The sequence below is a fragment of the Phodopus roborovskii genome, unplaced genomic scaffold (assembly GCF_943737965.1).
Source record: "Phodopus roborovskii unplaced genomic scaffold, PHOROB, whole genome shotgun sequence".
In the NCBI taxonomy this organism is placed as follows: Eukaryota; Metazoa; Chordata; class Mammalia; order Rodentia; family Cricetidae; genus Phodopus; species Phodopus roborovskii.
Genome location: NW_026126459.1, coordinates 3,936,563 through 3,946,908, shown reverse-complemented (window position 1 = coordinate 3,946,908; position 10,346 = coordinate 3,936,563). Strand labels below are relative to the sequence as shown.

Here is a 10,346-nt window from a genome sequence, read left to right as displayed (position 1 = left end):
GGTGAGGCTTCCTGTCCACCCTGTCCTCAACTTCCAGTATAAGGTGTGGGAAAGTGAGTTCCAGGTGTGAAGCCACCCAGGCCATGACCGTTTGTCATGATAGCCCTATCAAAAAATAGAAGGGAATGTAATACAACAAAATCTGCTCAAATATCAACATTTGGGGACTCTTAATGACAATCATAAGAAAATTAAGCTTGTAATTTTTCTTTAAATTTGAATTGTATCATAATGGGAACTCTTAGAGGCAATCAAGATAGGTGTAGAGTCGGATTCTGGGCTGCTCCCTCAGCTGACCTCCTCTGCTGTGCATGCTGGCATGGTAACAGTGCCTGCTCTGCAGCCTGGGAAATAGTTTCGTGCACTCACCTACAAGCTTCTATACCATGCTTATTATGTAATGGAAAATCAATAACATTGGGTTAGACACAGATGAGGCCTCCAATGTTTCCTAGGGCACTCCCTCTGAGAAACCTACTTATCCCATGGTGAGTGACTTTACTTACACCAAATTGGGTGTGATCTCACCCTGCCAGGACACCTCATCATGCAGGGAGGTACCTTGTTGCCAGTTTCTAGAGTCACTCTCTGCTTGCACTGCCCTACAGGACTGTAGGCCAATTGGTTCGCCATTCATCTTCTAGACTCTAGGGAATGGGTGCCCAGCCTTGTACCCCTTGTACCTCAAGACTCTGGCTCATGGCAGAGGAAGTGGCTTGGATTGCACTTCTAGCTGACCTCAGTTGGGGTCAGAGAATGCTCTTCATTTTCCTAGGCCTCATTTGCTCCTGCAGATTGAGAATGTGGTACTAGGTCTCTGGTTTGATCTCCTGTCCCCGTGAGCTGATGTCATTTAGAGCTCCTGGTCCCCTTCAACATCAGGATATCAGTTCAGCACTGGGCCAGCAGCATGGGTCCCTTCACACTAAAAGGGACCCCTTCTGGTACCTTCAGTCACCTGGTATTGCTCCAGATGCTTCCACCTCCCACCAGTCTTGCACTAGTTTCTTACTACTGGTAATTAGTGACAGCTTCTAATAGTGATGATTGTGCCCTTAATGACACACTTCCTTTGTGCCAGGCACTGTGCTCAGTGCCCACAGCCTATTCTCGCACTGTCTTTCACTGTTCTCTTTTATTGTGAATCAGGACCTCATATAGCCCAGGCTGGCCTCAAACTTCTTATGTATCTGAGGATGACTAACTTCTGACCCTTCTGCCTCCACCTCCTGAGTGCTGAGATTACAAGTGTGTGCCTCCATACCCAACTGGGGATCAAACCCAGGGCTTTGTGCATGCTAGACAAGCACTCTATCTACCAACCAAGCTACATCCAACACCCTGCGTGCTGTGTAATACTGCCTGCCAGCTCTTCCTTTTCACTGTCCCAACCAGTCCAACAAGCCCCCCCTCCAGCAATTGATTCAAACTCATGTGGCATGTCAGTCTTCCCTTTTGATTATTTAGAGAATACTTTATTGCTGTAATCAGACCCATGAGGATCCCTAAGGTATGCTGCTCCTGTTTAAAGAATATCAATATATTTAAAGGTGTTTTCCCTTCTCCCAAAGCCTGCCTAGTGAGAATCACTGTCACCATCTCAGAGCTGTGGGCCCATCAACTAGGCCAGAAGGTGGGGGACCTCTGTTTCCCCAGGTGTTGGGGAATATTAAGATGTGTGACTTTTGTTTATGCTGCATTTGTTTAACTGTAACGAGGTTCTTGTCCTGGCTGGTCTTCAGCCCCTAATGAACACAGGGATGTGAACACACTGTTGGCTGGTGGCTAGAGCTTCTTATTGTCTAGCTTTGTCTTAATTATTAACCCATATCCATTAATCTATATATTTTCACGAGTTCTTGGTTTACCGGAGAACACCTGGCAAGTCCTCTCTTCCTGGGCTCACATGGCAACTCCATCTGCCTACGTTTCTAAGAATTCTCATCATCTCCTAGCCCTGCCTATATATCCTGCCTGGCCAATCAGCCAATCAGTGTTTATTCATTAACCAATAAGAGAAACATACATACATACATACATACATACATACATACATACATACATACATATATATGGACATCTCCCATCATTTAACTCTGTGAAGTTGTGATTCTTTGCCTGCCTAAAACACCTGATGGGCTAATAAAGAGCTAACAGCCAACAGGAAGGCAGGAGCAAGGATAGGCAGAGCTGGCAGGCAAAGAGTATAAATAGAAGGTGGCCAGAGGAAGGAGGAGCAAGAGAACAAGGAGAGGAGGAGTTCAGGAGCTGCCCAGCTGTCCAGCCACGCAGCCACACAGCCACGCAGCCACCCAGCCACACAGCCAGCTACAAAGTAAGATTTACAGAAGAGAGAGATAAAAAGCCCAGAGGCAAATGGGAGTTGAGGTAATTTAAGTTAAAAGCTGGCAAGAAACAAGCCAAGCTAAGGCAGGCAGTCATAGCTCATAATAAGCCTCCATGTGTGATTTATTTGGAAGCTGTGTGGCAGGCCCCCAAGAGTCAAAAAGATAAAGCAAAAGAATAAAACATTGCTTAACACCCAAGTGTGGTGAGTTCCCTGTCTCCTTCAGCCATCTCCCTATCTCAGCAGTTGAGTCTCACCTTGTAAAAATTTACCAGCTGGTCTTTGTCAGAGGGAGACCTGAACTTGGGGCTAAGAACTTGGGGCTGAACTGTCCTATGGGACTCTGTTAAGGAGGTGTCCTCCAGTGGAGGTTCAGAATTGTGGACAGTATTGAACTTCGAATCTGTTTCTTCTTATCCAGAGCCAGCTGTGATAAAATTTAATTTATCAATTAAGCACAATAAAAAATTAGCAACAGGGGCTAGAGAGATGGCGCAGCGGTTAAGAGTGTACCACTTTTGCACTGAATTTGGTTCTCAGCTCCCCCATTGGTCAACTTACAGCAACCTGTACCTCCAGTTCCAGGAGACCCAAGGCCCTCCTCTGGTCTCAGCACACTGCACTCGTGTGCACATTCCCACACAGACAAGTGATTACAGTAAAATGATTATTTTTTCAAATTACTTATTTCTGTACTTATTACACAGTGTTCTCTCTGCATGCATGCCTGCAGGCCAGAAGAGGGCCACAGATCTCATTACAGATGGTTGTGAGCCACCATGTGGTTGTGGGGAATTGAACTCAGGGCCTCTGGAAGAGCAGTCAGTGCTCTTAACCTCTGAGCCAACTCTCCAGCCCCATAAAATGATTCTTTAAAGAAAAAGATCAACAACTGATAATGATAAAATAGGATAGTCATAGGTATCATAGGCGTGATGTGAATGTGGCTCCCTTACCTTGTTTCTCCTGAGTCTAGACAAACATCGGTATTTTCAGGTGACAGCTGAGGACATACAAGTGAAACTGTGGGAAAGGAATCATGGATAAGAGACTCTACCATGCTGTATACATTCCTATGTTTTCCTATTCACCCCTCACTTTCCCCTCTAAAAACTTTTCCTCTGACAGTGGCAGTGGACGTACTTATCTGACATGCTGGAGACCACTGAAAGCATTTTAGATTTTGAGTCTGAGGATATTTGCATATATTCAATAAAATATTTGGGGGTTAGTGCTTGAGGATGAATGCAACATTCATTTGTATTTCATATTAATTTTCTATATAAATCCTAAAGCCAGTTTTGTACCTTATTTTTAGTGCATCCTTTTTGTTTTGTTTGTATGGTGGGAGATGTTTTCTTTTCTTGTGGGCTGTATCCCAGGCTGGTCTTGAACCCATGTAGCCAAGAATGACCTTGAATTCTGACCCTCTCACCTCTACCTTCTAAGTTCTAGGGTCCCTAGGGATCAAACCCAGAGTCTATGCATGCTAGGCAAGCCCTCTTCCAGCTGAACTATACCCCCAGCTTGCCTGAGTGTACCTGTGTCACCTAAGATCAGGTGGCATCATGATGGCAATCAAAATGTTTCAGATGTGGAAGCATTTCAGGCTTGAGACTATCAGAATAGAATAGTCTGCCTTGTCTAGTTCTTTCCATGTTGGATTATGGCAAACTATGACTCAGGTGCCATCATTTAGCTGGACTCCTCCTGCCTACCACATCACTGGGCTAGAGAGAGACCCCAACATCACTGCCACAGCCCCTCTAGCAGAAGTTGGGACTACACAGTGCCATCCTGAGGTACCACAGCTCTCTCAGATGTCAGGGGGCCTCTTGCAGGCCCCAGGCCCCTTACCGTATTCCGTCTCTTGCTCCACCTTCCCACTCGACACATCTTCAACCTTCAATCTGGCCTCACCCTTCCTGTCAGTCATCCTCCCATGCCCTTGCAGAAGCCACTCCTTGTTATGTATCAATCCCGCATCTCCACCTGTCCACTTCCTGGAGCCTGATGCCCACAGCACAGCCCACTTTGCCCTAGCAGTTAAGTTTTCCTTCAGCCCCTATCCCATTTCTCTCCCTCCTTCGTGGCCACGCCCCAAAGCATCTCACTCCCTTCCTCCAGCACTGCCAGTGCTACCCCATAATAGACCCTTGCTGAGGCGCTAGAGACCTCTTTGCTGCTATAACTAAGTGGTCCATGAGATGCTTGGCAGCCTTGTGCATTGTCCCTTCCTTTTGTCTTTCCTCTTCAACTTTCAAATCCTCTTCACTGGTCGGGCCCTACCCCTGACTCTTTCCTAGTCCCTAGTTCCCAGAGCTTTGGCCTTTGCCCTCTCTCCTCCCCAGGGCATCTGAGCCTCATCCAAGTGTTGGGTGTCATTCCTCTCCTGTCTCCCAGGCCACATCAGCTTACTCTGCCCTGCATGCCATGTGCCGCTCCATATTGTCTGCCCTGTGTGCTCCCCTTGTGTCTTTAGCAGCTTAGTGGCACCCCCTCTCCCACCACAGCCATTTCAGTGAGAAAGCAGGTCATGTGTTTAACACATCACTGCCAGACGCCCACGGCTAACGGTGACTGGCTTTTGATGGCCTCACATCACCCCCTCTGGCATCCATTCCTCTCCCCAGCTACCACTCCCTTCTAGCCAAGCTTTCTCTCCCCAGGACAACTGCCACTGTCGCCTGCCTGTCCTCCATGCAAAGGACTGAGGGAGCATCTGAAAACCTCAACTTGACCTTCCTTGGCTGCCTTGTTGACCAGAACCTTCTGTGGTCCCTTCCTAACTGCAGGACAAGTGCAGACCTTACTGTCAGGCCTCCAGGATCTGCCCCTCCCCTGCTATTGCCTTAGTGCGCTCTCTCTCTCTCTCTCTCTCTCTCTCTCTCTCTCTCTCTCTCTCTCTGTTTTTCAAGACAGGGTTTCTCTGTGGCTTTGGAGCCTGTCCTGGAACTCACTCTGTAGACCAGGCTGGCCTTGAACTCGTAGAGATCCTCCTCTGCCTCCTAAAGGCGCACTCCACTGCCTGGCCTGCCTCAGCTCTCTTCTCCCCCCCCCCCCGCCCCCAGCTGCAGCCACCAGGCTCTTCTGCACTCCCATGCTCTTAGTCCCACAGATCTGGCCGGCTGTCTTTCAGTCTCTGCCTCAGATGTTGCTTTTTTCAGCAGCTTCCCACATCCCACTGGGAAGGAGCTCAGGCGAGGAGCCCCAACTCCCTGGGACCTTTCCCACTTCCATGTTTCCACAGCTATCTCACCCGGCCCATTACTGTTTGGCACTGCAGCCGCCTCCTCTTCTTTTCAAACACAATGTATTTATATATGTGTGTGCACAGATGGGGTCTGGGGTTGCTAGGAGCGTTGTCTAGAGGTGCATGTGTGCGCACAGTGCAGGACAGGGAATTAGGCTACTTCAAGCATTGCTACAACAGCAGCGTGTGCATGCATGTGTGCGTGTGTGCGTGCGGTAGGTTACTATACTGTCTCCAGTTACTACACTGTCATAGGTTACTATACTACCATAGGTTTTTACTCTATTGCCTATGTTCCCTGCCTCCCTCTTTCCTCCTTGGATTCTGAAAGGTTCTTTGCTTACTTTGTGGTAATTCACCTATTTCCCTACACTAATTCAAGTTGGACTTTTGCCGCTTATATTCAAAAGTTGTGACTCGTTTTGATTTCTCTTTCTTCCCCTCTCTTCCTCCTTCCTAATGCTTCCCTTCCTTCCCTCCCTCCCTCCCTCTTCTTCTCCCTGTTCCTTTTTCCCTGTCTCCAAGATCTTGCAACAGAGCCCAGGAACTAACTATGTAGCCCAGGTTGGCCTTGAACTCGCAACTCTCCTGTGTTCACCTCCTGAGTGCTGGGATTTCAGGTCTGTGCCACCACACCCAACAATAGCCTTTTTCTGTTTAATCAAATAGGACCTTGGCCATCTTTTCTCATTTTTCTCTGATGGAAATCTCTATATAAATGACTACATTGTCATGTCAAACTCATTTGCATATGATTTGAGAAACCTGTCCAAAAACCGAAACACGACTAACAGCTTATCAAGCACAGAGGTCTTTGTCATCACAAACTAAACATAACCTTATGTTGCTGATTGTAAGGCTTGAAACATAACCCTTGTTGATCACCTTGAGGTCTAGTGAGATATTCACAAAGTGTCTAAGTTCTTCCTGCTTCCTTTTCCAGATCCTCTCAAATTATATATGGCTACATACATCGTTTGGGCCTCTGAGTTGCGAACCACATTGCTTCTAACCAGTAGCTTTAAGAGCTAGAGTTGGATGCAGTAGGAGTTCATCCCCTGCCATGGTGACCATGAGTGCCTCTGAGCCGAACTCTAAGTGGTGGCAATAAACAGGAGATCCTATCCCTCCTCACACTGAACAGAGAAGTACCTTATGGTTAGCCAATGAAATTGAGGGGCTGTTTGTATCAACGGTATTCATCCCCCACCTATCCTGCCTGATACAATCTAAAATACAATCCATTATCCCCCCCCTCTCTCTCTCTGTGTGTGTGTGTGTGTGTGTGTGTGTGTGGTGTACATGCAAATCTGTGGAGGTGTCAGGGTTCCTGCTCCATCATTCTCCACCCTATTCCCTTGAGAGGGAGCCTGAACCTGGAGCTGGGCTAGCAACCTGCAATCCTGAGTCTGTCCCCCATCACAATGCTTAGAGGCTCCAGGAGCCTCTGGCCACAGGCTGCTTTGACATGGGTTCTAGGTCCTCGGGCATGCTCAGCAAGTGCTTCTGCCTGCTGAGTCCTCTCCCTAGCCCATCAGCTCATGATTTTGACCAAGTTTTCACAAGCACCATTTTAGTCCTTCAGGATACTATATAGTAAAATACCTTAGACTGGGTAACTTACAAACTGAAAATTCACTGCTGGTAATGCTAGAGGCTGGGAAATCCAAGACACCAGCAGATTCTACCTAGAGCAGGCCTGCATTGCTTTAATCAATGACTTGTTGCCAAATCATGCAGTCAAGAGGCCAAAGGGGGCAAAAGGCTCTGTCAAGGCTCTTTGTAATGATAATGTTATAATAACATCAGGAGCATAATTAGGAGTGAAAGCCCATGACAGGTGTAAACAGAATCCTTCATTGGCATGAAGAAGTATGCTGGGGTTGATTAAAAAAAAAACTTACACATACACATTCTTGTCTATATAACCAAACTTTTTGTTTTTGGAGACGACATCTCACATCATTGATCAGACTGGCTTTGAACTTGCAGCAGTCCTCCTGTCTCAGCCTCCCAAATGCTAGGCTTACAAAAATGTGTCACTATTCCTAGCTCAACTTGCTTTCCTAGCCAGCTGGGAGACAGTGCCCTCCTGGGGTGCTTCTGGTGCTGCATCATCAGGGTCACTGAAATGCCTCTGGGGTATGTGTGGGTGGTGGCTCAGTGGGCAGATGCTTGCTCTGCAAGCATGGGGATCCGAGTACTCACATAAACATGGTAGTGAATGTCTGTACCTCAGCCTTAGTGGCTAAGGCAGGCAGATACTGAGATCACTGGCTGGTCAGCTTAGCCCAAACAGAGAGCTTTGGTTTAGCTATGGAGTATCCTGAGAGTTTCTGAAGGCAATAGACATGGAGAAGGGTAGAGGACAATAGCCAATGTCCTGCTTTGGCCTCAGAATGTGTGCTCAAGGATATGCACACCCACACACTTATGTGCATGCACCACATAAATCACATACTCACAAACAAATAAGTGTGGGGAAGAAGTCCTTAGGTGGGTTTTCCTTGCCTGCTGGGGATTATTTCTATGTGCCTAGGCCTGCTGGTCAGTAGAAAAGTCCCAGGGAAGAATCAAGCCTTCAGAACCAAGGATCCACTGTGGAGGTGGCACACACCTTTAATCCCAGTACTCAGGAACCAGAGGCAGGCAGAGCTCTGAGGCCAGCCTGGTCTACAGAGTTCGTTCCAGAACTGTCAGAAGAAAACATAGAGAAACCCTGTCTCACACAAACAAACAAATCCAGAAACTATGACACTAATCTGTTAGAAGTCATCTGTCTCCACACCCTTTGCTCGGGAGCTTTGACACCAGCTGGTGCTGACTGATGCTCCTGGTGGTTGCTAGTGAAAGCCAAGGGCTTCGCTACCTGCCAAATGTCAGGCCACTCAGAACAGAGCCTCTAAGCCAAGTACTTGGAACTCTCTGGTTTTGGTACCTGGAGCCACAAGCTTCTGAATGTGTCAGCTCAACCTATAAGCCTTTGGCTCTCTTCTGAGTAGAACAAAGGGAAGCCAGCCAGCCAGCTGGTCACATGCTGAGCATGTGGGTAAGGGGCCTCCACCGTGGGAAATCCCTCCTTTCCTGACCAGGGTCAGGTTTTCCCCTCAGGAAGGGAGTGGATGTGGTGGCTGCTTCCTTCCTGAGGAGGGCAGGAGGGCACAGCCCCAGTTGCCCCTCAGAAGCCACATAATTAGCCTAACCTCACACAGCTGCCTCTGGTCTCTAGGTCCCCTGCTGTCATCTTTCATACAGCAGAAGGATTTTACACACTGCTTTTCTGCATAAGCCACAGCCACAGCCCAGCACTCTAGGGCCCAGCTGACCTCCTTGGTCTCTGCTTACTAGCTCACCCACTAGCTTCCAGCAATACTCATCCATGTAATTTTATCCCAATCCGTGTAATTGCAAGATGTTGATCTCACCTCTTTTCCATGGTTCCTTCCACCTACAATGTTCCTACCTTCCTAATCCAACTATCCAACTCTTATTCAGACTTTGAAACACAATTTAATATTAAGGTCAGTCTCTCCCCTCCCAAGGAAAGAAAACCTCCAAGGCAAGGCAAGGTAAGATGTGGAGGTTTTAGCTGGATATTTTACAATTCAAGTCTTGCAATTGTGTTTTAAAGATCTGTTTAGCATGTGAGAGAGTCTGACAGATGGTGTCCCTGCTTCTGAGTGCTGAAGGGGACAGACCTTCATCTGTAACTTGAAATCAAAATTGTGAGGTTTTATTTTTTATAATTTAAGGAACGTGATGTTTGGGGAAAAGATTTTTGAGTTGGTTTCTTCAGATCAATGATTTTAAATGGAACTAGTGGAGATTTTTATAGCTCATATTATATTACTAATAATTATTAACTAATCTATAAATTGCAGTTAGTATATTTGTAATTATTAAATGCTATGGTATTTTCATGTTAAAAAAAGGTTCGGGTCAGTCTCACCACTAGGAAACTCACAGAATGCACTAACCTGTGCTCACAGGGGCTCCCAGGGGCTCCCAGGGGCTCCCAGGGGCTCCCAGGGGCTCCCAGGGGCCTGGCAACCAGGGAGCCTGCATGGACTGACCTAGGGTCTGCATATATGTTACAGTTGTGTAGCTTGTTCTTGTGAGACTCCTAACAGTGGGAACAGGGGCTGTCACCAACTCTTTTACTAGCTTCTGGAACCCTACTTCTCATACCGGGTCTCCTTGCCCAGCCTTAACACATGGGGAGTCCTTTCCTAAACAGAAACGGGGTGAGGGGTTTGGGGGTAACAGAGTGGGGGTGAGGAGAGAGAGACTGGGAGGAGATGAGGGAGGGGAAACTATAAAATAAAAAAATACATTTATTTAAAAATAAAATAAAGAATGGGTCAGTTTTTGTTTTTGTTTTTTTTGTTTTTGTTTTTTTTTTTTTGTTTGTTTGTTTTTTTTTACTATCAAGGCCAACCTAGAAACCCTTCACGTTTTGTCAGCCATGTGGTGTTTTGTCAGGACCCCTCCCTCAGGCCTGCCTATGGAAAGAACAGACATGTGTCAACAGTTGATGTGGCTGGGATCCAGTAGAACTTTGTAGAAGCAGGTGACAGTAGGCTGCATGCCCACTCCTGCTCTCGAGGTTCGTCATAGGGCTTCCCACAGGAAGAATCCCTGCCTTCCAGCTATGACTTCCTTCGCCTCACAGCTTTTATCTGAACGCCAACCAGGACTATGGTGATTCCCTTGCTGAAATTAAGTGGGTTATAACATGCGATTAAA

The 10,346-nt window shown here is 47.1% G+C and overlaps 1 protein-coding gene across 1 annotated transcript in view; it reads right to left on the bottom strand.

The window, feature by feature from the left end:
• Positions 1 to 655: 655 nt before the first annotated feature.
• Positions 656 to 10,346, bottom strand: part of Micall1 (MICAL like 1) — a 210,913-nt gene continuing 201,222 nt past the window's right edge. The window contains exon 17 of the mRNA XM_051189356.1: positions 656 to 667. The gene's annotated coding sequence lies outside the window, so the exon portion shown is untranslated. The remainder of the gene's footprint in view (positions 668 to 10,346) is intronic.